The 20,443-nt window shown below is 44.6% G+C and overlaps 1 pseudogene; it reads left to right on the forward strand.

Moving 5' to 3' along the window:
• Positions 1–607, forward strand: LOC147911219 (methyl-CpG-binding domain protein 3-like 1; annotated as a pseudogene).
• Positions 608–20,443: the final 19,836 nt, after the last annotated feature.

The following is a 20,443-nucleotide window of genomic DNA, read 5'->3' on the forward strand; positions in this document are numbered from 1 at the left end:
ATGGTCAAATCATCACAGAGGAAGCGACATGATTGTGGAAACCAAGCCAAACCAAAGCCTGGTTTGATAATCTCCATCCCTTTGAGGATGTCCAGTTACATATTCAAGAGGCCAGTTACTAGAATCACATCCTATCCTGGCAATGAGGTCAGATGCCATCAATTGGTGGAAACCTTGGAGCAGCCCCAACAACTCTGCTGGCAGAAGAGACTGCAAGGTCTCTAGGCCTGCAGAGTGCGGGAGAACTGTTAAGTCCTCTGGACCTTGCCAAAGCCCTGCCGAACCTTGCACCTAGTTGCACAGGTGCATCTCTGCCAGGTGTGCTCGCAGGTGGTCTGAACTCCAGTCCCATGCCCACCCCTGCCTTGTCTTCAGATTCGGCAGAGATGATCCCAGGAGCTGGTCTGTACATCCCACAGCTCCTTTACAAACAACTTCTGGTGACTAAGGAGGATATCAGGAAACAGGAAGAGAAAGTGAAGACGGCAAGAGAGAGACTGGCGGTAGCACTGATGCAGACAGACTCGCTAGAGAGGCAGGGAGAGTGAGGGGCCAAGAAGAACGTCCCGACAAACACGATGAAGAAAAGAGAAGACGATGCAGATGACATAGAGTTCACACTACATTAATGCCTCTGCAGGGGTCCTGAAGTCTTCTTGCTTTGAGTTCTTGAAACTTTAATATATAACAATACTTTTCTTTGATTCCTTTGCATGACAGAGAAGATACACACAGTGATCCTTTGGAGGTGAGAGATTGGGTTTCAGGTGAGGAGAGAAAGGAGATCTTTCCTTCTCATTTTGTTCTCTCATTTTCCTTTCCTGAGTGTCATGTATTTGTATTTTAAGATCAACAAAGAGTTATCACAGTCAGGGGATTCTTTAGAGTTTTGCCCTCACAGTCACAGAGAAAACATACCTAGTCCAAATGGATTGTCCTTTTTGGGTAATATTGCCATAGATTCCAACATAACATTTCACTAAAGAGCTGTTATATCTGTCTTCTCAAAAAAGAGACCTACTTCTGGGTCTCTATTTTTCTGGTATTTGTTGCACGTTGAATCACAGTTGCATATAATGAAATACTGGATTTTCCCTGTTTTTAGATTTATATGTGTTGGAAATTTGATTCATGAAAATTGATATGCCATTGCGGTATCATGCTGTCAGGAGAACGACTGTTTTCTGCATCACAAGTCTCACAATAAGCCAGTGTGTTGGGATTTGTCTATTTGCCTGATCGAGCACATTGCACTCTTCAAATCCTCTTTATAATTACTTACTTTTACCACACAGATTTATCAGTTTCTGAGAGCAATGTGTTAAACAATAATAGAGTATCTTAGTATTTATATCTTCCCTAAAAAATGAGTTATTATTTAGTTAAATCTTCTCTCCTCTATTCTTCCATGTGGTAATCATCTGGAATTTTTGTTTGAATGTGTTTTTAATGTCTTTTTTTAAAACTAATACTAAATAAGACAGACTGGTTTTTTCCTTTTCTCGTGACTCCTGTTATGTTTTCCTGGGTTCATATTTCTTCTTCCTGATGCACATTCTTTACCGTTTCTTTCACTGCAGGCCTGTGGGAGGTCAACTTTGAATGTTTGTAGGTCAGATAATGTCTTTCTTTCTTTGACACATAGTTTGAATAGGTGTGTCATTTAGCTTCGTAGTAATTTTTTTTCTTCTTTGTCAAGTCTTTTAATATTTCTGAGCCTCCATATCTTTAGCTTAAAATGGGAATAAAACCCTAAAAATGGTGACTGAAACTGAGATAATACATGCAGAGCTTTCCAGTCATGTTGCTTAGCAGAAATTAAATAGTCAATAATGATAACTATTATTAATCATTAGAATGATATTATTATAATAATGTAATATATAATAATATATTAATTTATAATAATAACTATACATTAATTTACAATTATAATGTACAGTGTATAATGTATGCAATGTATAATAATATATTAATATTATTAATCACTAGAATCTTCAGAGTGTGCATTCTCAGAGAATCACAGCTTAAGATTGAGAATGTGAAGCTCACACACAAGAAGTCTGAGAGAGTGTCATGACTGTGACTGTAATTCTCAGCCCTTGGGTGTCTTCAGCTGTGGTCGTCTGCACAGTGTGCACAGATGATGTAATCTGTTCCCACAGACCCACTGCAGGACAGCGCAGCCTGCCTCACGCCTGGGATGCTCTGGGCTGCTTGTTGGGGAGCCTCTGCTGTGAGGCTAGTTGGACTCTGTACAGAGAAAGATGAAAAAAGACTCTTTCTTTTCCCTCAGATTTCTCCCCCCGAGTTTAATTCACTTTTACATCCAGAGCAGATACTCTCTTCCCAGAGCCTTGGTGTTACTCTGGGATTCAGGGTCTCCAGACACCTAGTCATTTCAGCTCCCAAGGCCCAAGGTGACTGCAGAGTCATGTCTCACCCACTCCTCCCATCTTGGCCTGTTTCCCGTCATGGAGGACCCATGAGTGGGGAGAGGAGACATCGAGGGAGATTGATCTGGAAGTCCTGGTGAATCTGAGCTTCAGAGAATGAAGCAGAAAAGGGGAACGTGAGACTGCCAGGGCTTCAGTGGGGGAGGAATATGGAGGAACCGAGAGGGGTGTGATGGCTGCACAGAGTCAAGGGGAGGGATGTTCCAAAGTTTCCTAAGAAGGGAAAACTTGCACTGAAGTGGGGATTCGATTTTACATGATGGCAATGTCTGTGCTGGTTTCACCAATTCTGGTGTCCCTGAGGGATGAACTGGTGTGACACCACAGGACAGTAGTTGCAGTCACTTTCAGGACTTAAGGAAGGTGAAACCTTTCAGCTTAGTGCCCTGTGAGCCAGTCAGGGCCCAAGTCTAGAAAGGCTCGGAGCCTGTGTCCATCCAATGTGGTTTCGTTCTGTTCCAGCCAAGCTTCTCTGGACCCCAGCTGGGAAAAGGGGACCTCAGATCTAGTCATATCTAGTCATCGTAGCTTCCGTAGGTCACCATGGGGCAGGTAATAGCCCAGGCGTCGTCACTGGACCTCATAGTAGCCCTCCTTCTTCCGCCGGGAGACAAGTGACTTGTGAGGTGAGGAGAGCGCATCAGAATGGTCCAGTCAGCTGCCCAGCATGGGAGACTCCAGGGGAAGGAGATGCCAAAGCCACAGAGACCTGATGCCTCCTGTGTCTCCCTCTTCCTTTTGTCCACGTAATTTTCACCCTCAGTCATTCTTTTCCTTCCCTTTTCCCTCTTTCGGCTCTCTCTCCCTCTCTTTCCCCTGCATGTTCTAGCTTAATTGAGGTATTAACGACATACAGTAAACTGCATACATTTAAAGTGAACAATTTGATACATTTTGATTATAACTTATTGAACCATCACCACAATCATGAAAAGGAATGCCCATCCTCCCCAAATTTCCTCATGCTCATTTTAATTCCTCCTTCCCTGCCGTTTGCAAACACATTCTCATACCCAGTCAACCAGTGTTCCGGTATATGTCCCTATAGATTTTCCTGTATTTTCCAGGGATTTTTATAAATGGGATCATATACTACTCATTTTTTACTGTCTTCTTTCACTCAGCATAATTATTTTGAGATTTATGCTTGTCATTGCACGTACTATGAAGTCATTCCTATCCCCAACCCTTCCTGGCAGCACTGTGCACACTCCAAGCGCTTCCCAGGTTGGTGTGAGAGCCAATAGTACTTCTGCATCCCCAAAAGTAGGAATGCACCTTGGTGCAACTCTGGGAGGGGTTGGCAGCAGCCCTGGACCCGCACATGCATGCTTTCCTGGATGGTTGGAAAGCCCACTGTGCCATGACAGTCCCAATGATTGGCCAATGCTCAGACCCATGAAGAAGCACCACCCACAAAGCACAAGCCTGGCATGAGCTTAAGAAAAGGCAGCAGCAGATATACGCACACATGCAAATGCTTTTCCCAGAGGGCACAAATACCCATAGTAGTGCTGCAGTCTCACAACTGGGTACTTGCCTCCATGTGGCGGGAGCTCTGAGCCCAGTGTGAATGCTTTCCCAGCTGGTTGGAACACCCGCAGTACCCACACAACTTCCAGCATATGGGGTGGCATCAGAAACACAGCTCATGCTTCCCCCACAGCAGTAGCAGGTGGAATCTGCGACCTGATACCACCACAAATACGCAGGCAAAAGATAATTCATCAAATGCTATAAGAAACTACAGTAACAATTCAGAGCAGAAGGAAATGACAAATCTCCAGAAACCAAACTTGAAGTCACAGAAATTTACAACCTAAATGACAGAGAATTCAAAATAACTGTCATAAAGAAACTCACAAAGTTACAAGGATGTTCAGACAGTTCGATGAACTCAGGAATAAAATTAATGAGGAAAAGGAATACTTCATCAAAGAGACTGAAACTATTAAAAAAAAAACAAGCAGAAATTCTGGATATGAAGAACATAATTAATGAGATAAAAAAGAATCTAGAATCCTTAAAAAATAGAGCTGATATCATGGTTGAAAGAATAAGTGATTTAGAGGATAGAAATATAGAAATGCTTCCAGTGGACGAGGAGAAAGGACTCAGATTTTCAGAAAATGAAGGAATTCTTGGAGAAATATATGACTCAGTTATAAAAACAACCTAAGAATTATACGTGTTCCAGAGGGAGAAAAGAGGGAGAAAGGAGCAGAGGGCTTGTTCAAAGAAATAATAGCTGAGAACTTCCCAAACCTGGGGAAGAGCCAGACTTACAAATACATGAAGACAACAGAACGCCTAATTACATCAATGCTAAAAGACCTTCTCCAAGGCACATAACAGTAAAATTGGCAAAAGCCAATGACAAAGAAAAAATATGAAGGGAAGCAAGACAGAAGAAAATAACATACAAAGGAGCCCCTATCAGGCTTTCAGCATATTTCATGGCAGAAACTTTACAGGCAAGGAAAGAATGGAATGATATATTAAAAATACTGAAAGAAAAAAACTGTCAGCCAAGAATATTCTATCCAGTGAAATGATCCTTATGATAAAATGGAGAAATAAAAGTTTTCCCAGATAAACAAAGGCTGAGGGAGTTCATCGCCACTAGATCTCCCATACAAGCAAGAACGCCCTCATATCTGAAACAAAAAGAAGGCAAATGTCTACAAAGCTTTGATCAAAGAGATAAATAGACAAAATCAGAAAGCTACAGCTCTGTTTCACAACAGGGTAGCAAATACTTAATTATAACTTAAAAGAAGAAGCGAAGGAAGGCATCAAAAGTAATTATAAACACTTCAACTTAATCACAAATGCACAACACAAAAATGAATAACTTGTGACAACAATAACTCAGAAGGAGAAGAGGAAAGGGATGGAACCTGCTTAGGCTAATGGAGATAAGAGGCTATCAGAAGATGGACTCTCTCATCTATGAGATTTTCATACAAACCTCACACTAACCAGCAAACAAAAAATCAGAGCAGAGCCACAGATCATAAAAAAAGAGAAAACCTCCACAGAAAACCCCCAAAATGAAATGGTAGTCAGTAACACAAAGGAAGAGGAACAATGGAAATATAGATTAGGTGGGATTAAGCACTCATGTATCAATAATCACTCTAAATGTAAATCGATTGAATTCTCTAATCAACAGACACAGAGTGATGGGGTGGATTAGAAAAGAAGACCCAACAATATGCTGACGCCAGGAAACACATCTCAGCTCTAAAAACAAACAGGATCAGAATGAAGGGATGGGAGACAATACTCCAAGAGAATGGCAAATAAAAGAAAGTAGGTGTTGCCATATTTATATCAGACAAAGCAGACTTCAAGATAAAAAAGACTGAGAGACAAAGAGGGGCAGTATATAATGATCCAGGGGACTTTCCACCAAGAGGACATATCCCATTCAACATTGTACTGGAGGTTTTGTCCAGAGCAATTAGGCTGGAAAAAGAAATAAAAGGAATCCAAATTGGAAAGGAAGAAATGAAACTCTTGCTGTTTGCAGATGACATGATTGTAAATAGAAAAAACCATAAAGAATCCATCAGAAAATTAATAGGAATAATGAACTACTACAGCAAATTTGCAGGGTACAAAATCAACTTACCACAATCAGTTGCATTCCTACTCTAATAATGAACTAACAGAAAGAGAACTCAAGAATACAATCCCATTTACAATTGCAAAAAAAGAAAAAAGTGTCTAGGGATAAATTTAACCAAAGAGGTTCAAGACCTATACAATGAAAACTATAAGACATTATTGAAAGAAATCAATGATAACCTGAAGTAATGGGAAGGTATTCCATGCACATGGATTGGAAGAATAAACACAGTTAAAATGTCCATATTATCTAAAGTAATCTCCAGATTCAATGCAATGCCAACCAGAATTCCAATGACATTCTTCATAGAAATAGAACACAGAATCCTAAAATATATATGGAATAACAAAAGACCTCGAACAGCCAAAGCAATCCTGAGAAGAAAGAACAAAGCTGGAGGCATCACAATCCTAACTTGAAAATATATTACATAGCTATAGTAATCAAAATGGCATGGTACTGGCACAAAAGCAGACTCATAGATCAATGGAACAGAACTGAGAGCCCAGAAAGAAAACCACACATCTGCGGTCAGTTAATCTCTGACGAAGGAGCCAAATCATACAATGGAGAAAGGAAAGTCTCTTCAATAAATGCTGTTGGGAAAACTGGACAGCCAAATGCAAAACAATGAAAGTAGATCATTATGTTCCACCATACACAAAAATTAACTCGAAATGGATAAAAGACTTGAATCTAACACTTGAAACCATAAAACTCCTAGAAGAAAATATACGCAGTACAGTCTTTGACATCGGTCTTAGCAGCATCTTTTCCAATACCATGTCTACTCAGGCAAGGGAAAGAAAAGAAAAAATATACAAATGGGACTACATGAGACTAAAAGGCTTCTGCAAGGCAAAGGAAACGATGAACAAAACGAAAAGACAGGGCCGGCCCCGAGCCTTAGTGGTTAAGTGTGCGCGCTCCGCTACTGGCGGCCCAGGTTCTGATCCCGGACATGCACAAACGCACCACTTTTCCGACCAAGCTGCGGCCGCGTCCCACATACAGCAACTAGAAGGATGTGCAACTATGACATACAACTATCAACTGGGACTTTGTGGGGAAAAAAAAGGAGGAGGATTGGCAATAGATGTTAGCTCAGAGCCGGTCTTCCTCAGAAAAAAAGAAGATTACCACGGATGTTAGCTCAGGGCTGATCTTCTTCCAAAAAACAAAAAATGAAAAGACAACCCACCAACTGGGAGAAAATACTTGCAAATCATATATCTGACAAGGGGTTAATCTCCGAAATGTATAAACAACTCAACAACAAAAAAACAGATAAACCAATCTAAAAATGGGCAGAGGATATGAACAGACATTTTTCCAAAGAAGATATACAGAAGGCCAACAGACACATGAAAAGATGTAAAACATCACTAATTATTAGGGATATTCAAATCAAAACTACAATGAGAGATCACCTTACACCTGTCAGAATGACTACAATTCCCAAGACAAAAAATACCAAATGTTGGAGAGGATAAGGAGAAAAGGGCACCCTCACACACTGCTGGTGCGAATACAAACTGGTGCAGCCACCAGGGACAACAGTATGGAGATTTCTCAAAAAATTAAAAATAGAAATAGCATAACTTCCAGTTATCCCACTACTGGGTATTTACCCAAAGAAATTGAAATCAACAATTTAAAGAGATTTATGCATCCCTGTGTTCACTGCGGCATTATTCACAATAGCCAAGACATGGAAGCAATCCAAGTGTCCTGCTACAGATGAACGGGTAAAAAAGATGTGGTACGTATTATGTACAATGGAATACTACTCAGCCAGAAAAAAAAAAGACAAGATCGTCCTATTTGCAACAACCTGGGTGGACCTTGAGAGTATGATGTTAAATGAAATAAGCCAGACAAAGACAAATATGCATGATTTCACTCATACGCAGAAGATAAACATACACAGGGATAAAGAGAACAGATTAGTGGTTACCAGAGGGGCTGGGGGATGGGCATTGAGTGAAAGAGTTAAAGGGGCACATATGCATGGTGATGGATAAAAGTTAGACTACTGGTGGTGGGCACGATGCAGTCTATACAGAAATTCACAAATAATAATGAACACCCGAAATTACACAAGGTTAACACCCTTTATAATTTCAATAAAATAATTTAAAAAGAAAAAAATAATTCATTCTTTTTATGGTTGAATAGTATTCCACTGTGGGGATATACCACACTTTGTGTATCTGTTCACCAGTAGACGGACATTTGGGTTGTTTTCTGTTTTTGTCTAGAATAAATAGGTTGTTATCAACATGTGTGTACAAGTCTGTGTATAAACATATGAGTTTATTTCCCTTGGATGGATTCTTAGGAGAGGAATGGTTGGATAGACGTACGTAATTATTAAAGACGCATCCAAGCTATTTTTCACCAGCACTCAATGAGAGTTTCAGTGACTTGACATCTTCAACAACACTTGCTATAGTCAGTCTTTTTAATTTTAGCCATTGTCAAGTGTGGTAGAATCTCATGATGACTGTCAGTTACATTTTTCCAATGACTCATGTTGTGAAGGAGAAGGCAAGCCACGCACAGACTGGGAGAAAACATCTTCAAAACATATCCCTAGAAAAGGACGTGTATTTATAATATATAAAGAGCTCTTACAACCCAATAGTAAGAAGACAATCAACACGTCATGGCTTACCCGGAGACAGCAGATCATGCCTGTGATGAGCACCAGGATTCCCGCCAAGCAGATGAGCATGAGGGCCCAGAAGGGGAGGTCTGGGGAGACAAGTGCTGGGGTGAGCCATCTCCTGTCATCGCCCCAGGGCTCCTGCTGAACCGACTGTGCCTCAACTGTCCTTGACAAGGGTTGGCCAACTTTCCTCATCATCCAAGACCCTGTGCGCAAGGTTCTCTCCAATGAGGCACAGCATCAAGATACTCGCCCCCTACCATGGGCTGGGGCTTCCTGCTGGTTTACCAGGCTTCTCAGTCAAGGTGTCATCTCTGTTGGGAGAATATTCTGGAAGTGAATCAAATGGAGAATGCGTGTGAGTGTGTTTCACTCTTTTTAATAAAACTTTTTAGACATAGAAAAATGAAGGGAACAGTCTCATAAACATCCATCATCTAGATTTAACAATGTATATTCCATCCAATTAAAACCATATTTCATCAATGTATAAATTATTAACACTCGCCACCCTTGATTCATCCCATGTTTTCAATGAAATATTAAAGTCAAGTAGACATCATGATGTTTCACCCCATTTTACTTTCCATCTCTAAAATGTGAGCACACTTTGCTACAAAATCCAAGACCATTATCACAGAACAAAAGTTTAATAAATTAAACCAAATTAATACCTCTGGGCACAGAGGACTGAATTTGGGGTGGACTATCTTATGACGGCCAGGGGGAGAATGGGTCATCACAGTTGGCAAGCCTATGTGATCTCTCTAAATTCGTAAATTCCCACTCAAAATTGTTCTTCCATGCCTAGAAACACATCATCCCCTTCTCCTTTATCTATTTGCTTAATATTCATTTTCTAGGATTAACCTACAACGTAACTTCCTGCAGGAAGTCTTTTCTGATTTCCGCCTGCTAGTATGAGTTTGTTCAGATCAAATAATTGATAAATTTCAATTCTCTATTCTTGTTATTGCCAGCTACAACATAAACTCCAGGAGGGAGTAGGCATGGGGGGAGGGGTGCAGGTCCCCCTACTTGTGCCTCTGCCCAGACAACCCCTTAGAGGTGTGCTGTCTGATATGGAGCAGCAACAAGTCTCTTTTTGAATTAAAATTACTTTTAGTTAAATAAAATAAAAATTCTAACCTCAGTAACATTAAAAATCAGTAACAATAAAGACCAGTCACAATACCATCCTTCGAGCACTCAACAGCCACATGCGGCTATGCACTGGACAGCACAGATATAGAACATTCCACCACTGCAGAAAGTTCCAGCGCATTGGTGCTCATCTAGAGTGGGACTTGGCAAACCATAGCCCGTGGATCAGGAACCACATCCACCCCCAAACCTGTAAGTCTGCTTCACACACAGCTGGAGGCCCTCACTGACCATCTGGCCCAGTGGCTCTCAGTGCAGAGATAAGGAAACAAAAGTCCAGAGAGGGGAGGTGACTAGCTTGAGGTCACAGAGATGTCTAGGAGAAGGTGAGGGCCTCCCATACTACACTGGTGTCCTTTTCTCTCTCTCAATGGTGGGTAAAGACTGGGGGACTATGCCACCTCCTGCCAGCCTGAGAAACTTCAATGTTCTCTCAGCCCCAGGCCTCCACAGTCCCTAGAAAGGCCTCACTTTCTTCCCCAATGACCAGGGAGCCTTACTATCCCCAAGGACATTCTTTCCATCCAGGGTAAAGTTCTGCAGTTGGGTACTATTCTGGTCAGCAGCAGGAATTCCTCATAGATGGCAACTCTGTCCAGTCTCTGTGCCAAGGCGGCTGGGTACACAGTGAGTCCACTGCAGTGTGGTTACCGTGGGGGACCGACCTGGAAGGACACAAGGAATGAACAAGGGTGTCTGGAATTCTACCCTGATTCTAGATTCCCTGCTTCTGGGTCCTGTCCAAGAGAACTTTCTGCAATAATGTCAACATTTGTCTGCACTACCAAATACACTCATTATTAGCCCCATGTTGTTATCAAGCACTTAAAATGTGGCTAGTGTGTGTGAGTGAGGAACTGAATTTCTCATATAATTTCATTTAAAGTAATTAATTTATAAATAACCACAGGGAGAACATTTCTGAAACTTTGGAGTAAGGACTTCTGCAAATGCATAAAAACAATGAGAACACTGGTAAAAATGGTCAAAATCAACTTTTAAGAAGTCTAGAAATTAATCAAAGTTTTGTAAGCATCTGAGGAGGGTTTAGTGAAGAAACATGGTGGAATCTTGATAAAGGGAGAAAACTTTGTGGCATTATAACTTGCACTATTCCCATCCTGCTCTCACAATATCCTCCATAGCTTTGAAAACCATCAGTCTCAGAACCATGGTAGCTGAGACAACCAGCAGCCCAGCAGTCATAATGGGTTTGGAGCTCTGAAAAGACCCATCCCCACCGAACTGCAACTAGCTGACCTGCCTGGCAGATCCCCGAAAACGCCCCATGTTCAGGGCTTGTTGTTACTAGACTCAGAGCTTGCCCAGGGGGGAATGTCTGTCCCCAGGGCACTTGCTAAAAACAATCAGGGCTAATTGCTTTATATTGTAGTTGCCTGAGGGAGTGATACCAGCTGAGGCAAGCAAGAGGTGAGACAAAAACTTAGAAGAAAAATTGGGCGAATGAGATGTCCACAGGGTTCTTTGAAAAGTTCCAGGGTATTTGTGGGCATCTAGAAGGCCACAAGGGCTCAAGCGTGTGGCACGCCCAGGAAAGACTTGAGAACATCTTAATCTCTCACCTCTAGTTGAAGGGTTGGCTTAATATCTGAAAACTTGATTATGTAATACACCATAGAATAAGGGCCAATACAACGCAATCTCAACCACATATACAGAAAAGATTTTCACAAAATACAACGCCCTTCATGCCTAAAAAAGAAAACACTCAACAAATTAGGAATAGAAAAAAACTTTCTCAACCTATAAACAGCATCGATGAAAAACCCACTGCTAACACCATATTCAATGGTGAAAGACTGAAAATTTCCCCCTAAGACCAGGGACAAGACATTGATGTCTTCCCTTATCTCGTATGTTAATCACAGGTAGCAGAGGTTCTAATGAGGGCAATTAGGCAAGAAAAAGGAATAAAAGAAACCCAGATTGGAAGGGAAGACGTAAAACTATTTGTTTTCCAGATGAGAAGATATTGTATATAGAAAAACCTAAAAAATACAGCCCCCCCCACACAGTATGTGAATCGTATCCCAAGAGGTGTATAAAAAATTTAAATTGCCCCAGCTGGTTAGTGGCTCCAATATTGGAGAGCACAGTTATACTGCTAATATTTGTTGAATATTTCCAGAAGAGGAGGAGGAGGAGGATGCTGGAGGTTGGTGGCCCCAAATGTTAACGCTTTTCTCAACCCCCGAAAACCTATGGAAGGAGATGGTAGGATTAGCTTACAGGGATGTGGGGCAGAATGGGCACCATGTCAGTGACTTCCAGATCAAGGAAGTGTCATGGGAGCTCAGAGCCATCAGCCACCAGCTCAGCCAATGCTTCCAATCTCCTCAACCTACATCAAGTCGGTGACCAGGCAGGAGTGGAATATGTCTCATAGCTGGCTGCCTCTGTAGAGCTTGGTGACCTAGAACAAACGCTAGGGAGAGTGGGTGAGATGGAGGTCTCCTGGAGACGCAGGGGCCCACTGGAGCCAGTGAAAGATCACAGACCTTGGGGCAAGGGAGACCTGACTTCAAATCCTGGCTCTGCCCCTAACTCACTGTGTGACCTTAGGCACAATACTCCCCTTTCTGAGCTTCAGTTTACCCATGTGAGAAATGGGGAAGGCAGCTAGGACATCACCTCTGGACGCTGAGAGAACCCAGGCACGCAGGGAAAGTGAAGGATTGAAACAACCATGTCACAGATGTAAGTCAGGCGGAGGAATGACGGTGCCCGCAGGGCAAGGAGCGATGCGAGAGGGGAGACCCCACCTGGTCCTGGGTGTCCCTCAGCAGGACAGTGTACTCCGAGGATGTGGGCTCCGGGTTGCTAAGGTTCCAGCTGATGATGTGGAAATGTAGCTGGTGCTCTCTCTGGATGGATAAACTCTGGGCTGCAGAGCCTGAAGCTACCAAGAGGAAGAGCAGACAGGTGGAGACTCTCGGCTCCCAGCACAGAGGCATGGTGGCCCACGGGGTCAGGATGGTAGGTGCAGACAGCGTCCACACTGGTGGCTTCCCCACCCTTTTCAGGCCTGGGGAGAGAAGGATGTGGGGACTCTAGAGAGAGGTCCTGAAACCTCTGGGGTGGGGGCCAGAACAGGAAGGAGGAAATGGGGGCAGACAGAGAGGGGTGGTGACAAAAGTGGTCATTAGGGGCAAATACTCAGGGGAGGGTCTCATCTGAGGGAGACCATTCTGCAACTCAAGGAGAAGAGGCCCAGGTTGTTCTTCTTGAACAAGGATCCAGCTGGGGAGGAAGGAGGAGGAGGAGGAGCAGGAGGGACAGGGATTGGGGGAGGGGCTGGGTGGGATTTAACCCAACAGGAGCTGCTGGAACCAGGGTCTCACCAGGCTCTGCAGGACCCTCTCAGTGGAGTTGAACGTGGCTGATCCGTTGTTACTGTCTGATGAATACCAGAGTGTAGAGATGGGGAAGGTGACTGTGAGGGTCTTCAGGTTGTGCCCCAAAGCTGCAAGATGAGAGGGAAAGTGATGGCCATCACTGAGAGCTGGCCTGAAACCACACCAGAATCCTGCACTCACTATAATCTGTCGTCTTCTCTCCCAGTGGCACCACCACCCACCCATGTTGTTACCCAAGTCAGAACCAGCACATCTGCTCAGCTCCTCCTCCCTCCCAGTAACACCAATTCCTGTTGTGCACTGGTCCTCACATATACTCCATCTCTCCATCCCTGTCCCACCTCAGGTCTTAACTTCCTTCACCCGGACAAACACCCCAGCAGGTTCACTGGATGCTCTGTCTAAAGGATGTTCTACATGGACTACTAGAAGAATCGTTCTGAAATGAATACACCACTAGGGCCACCATTGCTCTAGTACCACCCATGGCTCCCTATGGCCTTCAGTGTTTAGTTCAAGCTTCTTGACTTGGCACTCAAGGCTCTACTCAATCTGGCTCCTGCTGACCTTTCAGTCTCATTTTATCCATCTACTGCAGGTTAAACATTATGCTTCACGCAACCCAAATTCATTTCATTTCTCCCCATAGGGTGTGTTGTTTCTGGCCGGAGCCTTTGATCATGGAATCCTCTCTGCCAGGAAAACCTTTCATCCTTTAGTTGCCAGGGTCCCTCCTACTTAATCTTAAAGACTCCATTCTGGTGAAACTTTCTCTAGCAAGATCTTCCCCTCAAAATTATGCCAGGCGCCTCGCCCCGAAACATCCCACATTGTACTATAATGGTGTGTTAATTTCACAAGATTAGGGGCTCTCTGAGGGCTGGCCTTAGACTGAATCGTCGGTATAATCATTGTGATCAGCATGATTGCCCTAAAACCAAAATTTCACACCCTGGCTTCCCAGCTCCTGGATCACAAATGGCTGGTGGAGGAGTGGGGCCGGAGAGCTTCTCTTGGGAAGGAAAAGGAGCCCACAGATACCTGTGGTGGCTTCTGGTGGCACAGGTGATGACGAAGTATGCAGGGACGTGGTGTCTGGCTTTGGAGCTGTGGCGAGGGCTGTCATCAGGGAGGGACAGAGTGGGAGGAGCCCCCAGGCTCAACCAGGCTCCAGCAGTGGCTGTCCCAGGACCACCATTCACAGGTGAAGCATAAATGAGAGTGAGGGGAAGGGTGACTGTGTGAGTAGAGGGATGAGCAAGCCTGTGGATGAGAGGAGCCCAAGAGAGAGATATGTGAACAAGAGAGACTGAACTCGGAGGAGAGACAGATGGACGGGCAGAAAACTGGACAGACGGATGGGATACCTGGAAAAGGAGGACCAAGGGAAGGGCTTTAGGAGAATTAAAGTGAAAACCACGTGGGGTCAGAATGTGGTGGAGCACATGTCTGTGTCTAAGGCTTTCTCACCCTGGGCTGGGACTCTCCACCAGAACCCGGGAGAGAGAGAAGGGATGAATTAGGGCCCTTCCACACGTGCTTCCCTCACCAAGGACAGCGGGTGAAGAAGAACAAGTGCTCCCCAACCCCAAATGCGGACGGGACCCAGGAGATTAGGGCCAGGAATACTTACTCATGGTAGTCAGGGCCATGGCTCCCTAGGTGTTTCCTGTGGAGAGAAGGCAAGAGGAGCTGAGCAAGAGTTGGGGTGAACATAAAGGATTAAGGGAGAGAGAGGTTGTAGGGACCTTTGTGGGAAAAGCAGAGGGGAAAGCAGAGGGGAAGAGGGGAGGGGTGTTCAGGGGGGAGGCAACGAGATGGAAGGTGGCTGGACCCAGTGATCACACAGTGATGAGAAGACTGAACCCAGACCAGGAGCATAGAGAGATGGATCATAGCTCACTTTAGAGCAATGGAGGCAACACAGAGCTCTGACTGAGAGAGAGAGTGTGGCTGTAGCACAGCCCCTCACCACTGACGTAGAGGCTGTCCCCGTCCAGGGTGAGGGAGCCCAGGTGTGTGACGCCCTGGGTCTCATGGCTCAACTCCCAGTAGAGTCACTCTCTGTCCAGCCCGGGACCTGCGGGGGTCAGAGTGGAAGGTGCAGATGATGTCCACCCCAGTGGCTGCCCCACCCTTCTCAAGCCTGGGGGAGGGAGAACCTGGGGACATGGAATACTGAGCAGGGGTCCTTCTGGGTGTGGAAAGCGAGAGAGGGGAAGGGAAGAGGCTGAGGGAGAGGCTGAAGGGGCTGCTCTGATGTCTGGAGGGGCTCTCCTCGGTGTCTCCCATGTGAGACAAGCCCCTCACAAGTAACGCCTGACTTCCTTTAGGATGTGGAGGGGGGTCTGTGAGTGACAAAGAGGGGTGAACACACAGACCCGGGTGAGGGGGCACCTGCAGGTCTGCACGGACAGCAGCGAGGAGCACAGTCAGTGCCCTGTGCCATCTGACACATGCAGGCAAGAAAGTACCGTTACCTTCTCTTGGTTCTACACTCCAACGTCTTTTCTTTCTACTTCTTTCCTGCTCCACAGCCATCACCCAGGCCTAGGGAACAATCATCTTATTCCTAATCTTATTCCAAGCACCTCCTATCTTTCCTCTTGAGTCTACTTTCTTAACTATGAAGTCCATTTGAACCCACGTGCTTAGACCAAACGCTAATCACATCCTCCTTCTACTTGCATCTCTCCAGAGTCTTCCCACTGGTCTTATAACAGAGTCCCAAGTCACCCTTCACCTGGTCCTGCCTGTCCCCCCTCGCCGGAGTGGCTCACATCCTTCCCCCTGTGTTGACTCGGCTCAGCCATCCCTCTTCTCAGTTCATGGACACACCAGGCTCTCTGCTTCAGGGGTGTCCTCATGCGGGTCCCTCTGAAACGCTCTCTTCAACACACTCCCACATCCTCACTCCAGTCTAACCCTCCAACCAGCTAAATCCAGTCCCAACTCTAGCTCTCAAGCTAAATATCGGTCCTTCTCAAGAGGGCTTCCCTGACCCCTCAGGTTGAGTCCCCTTGTGCCAAACGCCCACATCACTCTCATCATTAACTGTCTAAAATCCAAATTCCCAAATACAATATAAATTCCACGGAGGTGGGACAAGGTCTCTCTGGTTCTCCAGGTCCCCCTGCATGTGGCCCAGGGCCTGGCTCATCACATGGCGAACCATCCCGGTTTGTCTAGGACTGCCCTGGTTTGAACACTAAATATCCTGTGTCCTGGAAAACCCCTCTGTCCTGAATAAACAAGGATGGTGGGTCACCACAAATTATATACTCAAAGACTATCTATTGCATGGCAAGCACACATTCCCCTCAAGAACATCACAGGAAAGCTAGAATGAAAAAGGCACACACACATACACACACAATTAGTAGAGGCCAACAACTAAATACAAAACTACTTAACAAGATTCTCTGCAACGTGAATCAACAGACCGTTATTTCAGAAAACTTTCAAGAAACAAAGTTAATTCCCTTTAGAAGGCAAGTTGGTGAGGACAGTCTTTCTAGAGACTAGTGCCCTGCCCTGCAATCTACAGTGTTGCTTAGTACTCCTCCAAATGATTTGAAATGTCATAAAGAAAAAAATGCTCAAAATAAATCTGGCTACTGGCAAATTCAATGTTAAATTTGTTATTAATACAAAGAAGTTCCAATCATCTTTTTCCCTGAATGCTCCTATATTTCAAATTTTTGTGGAGGATTTATAGGAGTTTCAAACTCAAGTTGAATGGGTCTAAGGAATGTTGCTGAGTATCCCTGCTAATAGTTAATGGGATGTCTCCTAATACTAAATACACACGCAAAACATTTCTGTATTTATATTATATATAAATCCTCACTTTTGAGTATTATGCAATACAAGTAAATCTATATTTTCTACTATAATACACATTTGCAGTTATTTACAGTTGTTTTATTTGTTCTTATTTGCATATAACTGTACTTACTGAAATATTTACCACACAGAACCACACACAGCTTACCATCTTTCCCTTGAATATAATCCATCAAACATCAATAATTTTTCTCAGATTCCCTCACTCTCAGTGTCCATGTGGTGACAACCTGAGCCCAGGAAAGCCCACTAGCAGGTCTTCTGCACAGCGGAGGCTGCTGGAACCTGTTGGTACGAGGTCCACAGGGTACTAACCTGGTCACACGGAAATCCATGGATCAGCGAGGACAGGTGGACTCTGAGCCTGCTTTCACCTCAAACTTGAGCTCCACAGATACTTTTCGTGTCTGAGGGGGGGAAAAAAAGGGCAAACAAAGTTTTGAGGCCTTTTATAGGGTGTTGGATGGAAAGGCCACCCCATTCACTTTTCTTTTTTGTATTTACTTATTTAACTGTAACTGTTGGCTGAGAATGGATTTTCCCGATTCCTATGCAGTCACCTGCTCCCCAAGATGGGAGAAGCAGCTTCGTGCTGTGTGCACTCGTGTCGCTCAACTCACTTGGCTGGACAGAGACTTTTTGGTGACTCTGGACCCTTTAAACAAGCTTGTCTTTTAGGGACCCTGTAAGTGACTCGCTGACTTGTAAACAATTCCCACACTTCATTCAGGGCTGAGGAGATTTTCAAGCCCTGGAGCAGGTCTCCCAACCTCCGCACCATTGACGTCTGGGGCCGGATGATTCTCTGTCGGGCCGTCCTGGGCCCTGGAGGACGCTGAGCAGCATCCCTGCCTCCCCCTCTAGATGCCAGGAGCGCCCACATTAGTAACAACCCAAACACCGCCTCCAGACGCGGATAAGCCCCCTGGGGACAAAATCACACGGAGGACGGTGACGGGGACTCTGAGGAGGGGCCGGCGGCGCCCGGAGCCGGGAGGAACAGCAGCCTCGGGCGCCCTGAGCGAACAGCCCGGGGGAAACGGGGCTCCGGGGGGACGGAGGGACGCCGGGCCGTGACGGGGCTGCCCGCGGCCCAGGCCCCTCCCTGGACCGCGACCGCAGCCGGGACCGCCCGCCGCTTACCGCGCCTCGCCCCTTCGGCCGAAGGTCCACGGGAATCCCGTCCGCGCCGAGAAGACTGGACACACCGCGCAGACCTCCCGCTCCATCCACGGCGCCGCCCGCGCTTCCGCTTCCGGTCTCGGGCGGGCGTTCTGCGAGGACGGAAGTTCGGGGAGGACGGACGTTTGGGGGCTCCGGGTTGAGGCGGCGGGGGGAGGGGGGGCGGGACCGTGCACCCTAGCCTCGGGGGAGGTCTCCAGTTTCTAGAGTGAGTGCGAAGCTGGGACGCGGGCTGGGTCAGCACCAGGGACAGGGACCAGCTCTAGGGGCGGGACTGTGGGCGGGGACCAGGCTGTGGGCGGAGCCAGGCCAGGAGGTTGTCCGCGGAGACCAGTTCCAGGGGCGGGAAGAGGCGGGGGTGGGGCTGGAATGAGTCTGACCGACTTCACAGGGGGAGGAAATCAGCTGCAGGGCCGGGGATGGAGGCGGGGCTTTCTGTGCACCCCTAGACTGTACAGGTAGCTGGATCTTGAACAGCTTTTCTTCATTCCTTTCCCCACATTCACACAGCCTCATAGAATGATGTGCCCATATTTAGAATTATAAATTTTTTGTGCGTGTTTGCTGTTCTCAATTTCGTTAAAAAATTGGATCATATATTCACATTTCTCTACATCTTGTTGTCCCAAGCCAGTAGATAAGGATATAACGCTATTTTAATTTTAAAAATCTGGGGGGAGGGAGGCCACTACGTCATAGATACACGTATAGGAAAACTCAAAGAGTGGTGCAAAGTCAGTAAAATATTCTCACTCTACCACTGTCTCCCAGTCCTTTTGCACAGAGATAAACATCCTTTTCTCCTCTATCCTTCCAGGCATACTGTGTATATGTGGGCCTGTGTATATGTTCAAGCCCAAGAGGGAGGTCCCCAAGCAAAACCTGAAGCCCATCAATTGTCTCATCCGTCAGAAGTTACTGAAAAGAGATTTAAATTTCTGGTGGAAGGAGATAGACTAGTGATGAATCCATAGGAACTCAACAAAGAAATAAGGGAATTTTACCATTTAAAAGGTCAAAGGAAAAAGTGAGAAAGAAAATGTGTTCATAATATCTGATGTAGCACATCTCTGGATAAGATTCGTATGCTATAAAATGGTAAACACTTATGTCATAAGACAGTAGACATTGAATTTTGATTTATCCTAATTCATTAAATAGTTATATTGGGCAAGGGGAATTATGTTTTTAATGTATGTAAGAACTCTTCATGCTGATTGTTTCAGAGAAGAAATAAACTATAAATAGTCAAAAGATGAAAAATGATAAAGTGTATGAGTAGCTAATATAGAAATACAGATTTTCAACCAGAAAATTAAAGAAGTTGTTTTTGGAACCAGAGTCAAGAGTGGGGAAGGTAGATTTCATTATAAGGCTTGAAGTATTATTTGAGATATGTGCGTATAGACACACACACACACGCACACACACAGGAGCCTGAATTTGCATTCCAAAGGGATCATCTAATTCTACAAATAATTTGTAAAAAGGATTCACTTTGCAACAGTAGAACATATTTTGAAAACTACAGACTTCAAGCATAAAAAATGCTCTCATCATCCCGGTAGAAGAATGAATGGGGCATCACTTTCCAACCGACATGATGATAAACATTTTACATATATTACTCTTGAGTATTTTCACAGCAACCCATAGGAAGATGGTATTATCTATCTCCATTTTGCAGATGAGGAAATTGATGACAGCATGTTGCTAAAATTTTCTTATAATTTCTCAATAGATGTTGTTTTATGTTAAAATTGTTTATTGAATTTTCTTTTCATTAATAAAACGATATATGCCATTCTTACAAATAAGCAAAGGGTGTGTAAAAACAATTTAGCAAAACGACAGTTTTCTTTTGATATAATTAAATGTAACAATCACTTTATTATTTTTCTGCTCTCTGCCTCACATCTACGAAGATACTTCCTATCCTAAAGGCTTACTAGAAAACTCTACTAAAAATCAAGAATCAGGGAATATCCATATTATGCAAGGTTCCTGAATACATGCAACAAAGCCATTATAACAAATTTTTGTACAAAAATCTTAGATCATTCATGAACTGATAACAACACAAATCATGATTAGGCAAGGTTTTTCTGTAGAA

Source organism: Ceratotherium simum, unplaced genomic scaffold (genome assembly GCF_057802395.1).
Source record: "Ceratotherium simum simum isolate JZ-2026a unplaced genomic scaffold, ASM5780239v1 HiC_scaffold_46, whole genome shotgun sequence".
NCBI lineage: Eukaryota > Metazoa > Chordata > Mammalia > Perissodactyla > Rhinocerotidae > Ceratotherium > Ceratotherium simum.